Source organism: Lipophrys pholis (assembly GCF_963383615.2).
Source record: "Lipophrys pholis genome assembly, chromosome: 1".
In the NCBI taxonomy this organism is placed as follows: domain Eukaryota; kingdom Metazoa; phylum Chordata; class Actinopteri; order Blenniiformes; family Blenniidae; genus Lipophrys; species Lipophrys pholis.
Window position 1 is genome coordinate 16,131,386 of NC_137635.1, and position 560 is coordinate 16,131,945.

The following is a 560-nucleotide window of genomic DNA, read 5'->3' on the forward strand; positions in this document are numbered from 1 at the left end:
CCCTGCAAAAAAAAAGGGAAAACGCTTATGTGGCAATGTCGAGATTAACTATTAGACGGGGAGAAAATGTGCCCGTGAGTGTGGAGTACGTGATTGTGTAAACACAAAGTCACAAAAGCAGTTTCCCATAGCCTGCGGCCAGCGTTGTGCTCTGCAACGCCACTCCCAAGAGGGGGGAGGAAGCCGCGGAGGGAGGGGCCCTGACTCCCAAGTGTCAAGCCCACACAGGTGAACTCCTGTCGGGGTGGAATGCAGTGGGGGGGGGGGGGGGGGGGGTTCTGACACATGGAGGTGTGGAGCTTTCAACTTGTAACTGGGGTGGGGAAGAGAGATAGAGGCAGCGGAAGGGAGGTGACCATCGGAGCAACTCACCTGGAGAGGGAAGGGTGTGTGTGTGTGTGTGTGTGTGTGTGTGTGTGTGTGTGTGTGTGTGTGTGTGTGTGTGTGTGTGTGTGTGTGTGTGTGTGTGTGTGTGTGCGTGTGTGTGTGTGTGTGTGTGTGTGTGTGTGTGTGTGTGTGTGTGTGAAGCTAAAGGAGGGATCAAGTCTCAACCCTCAGTC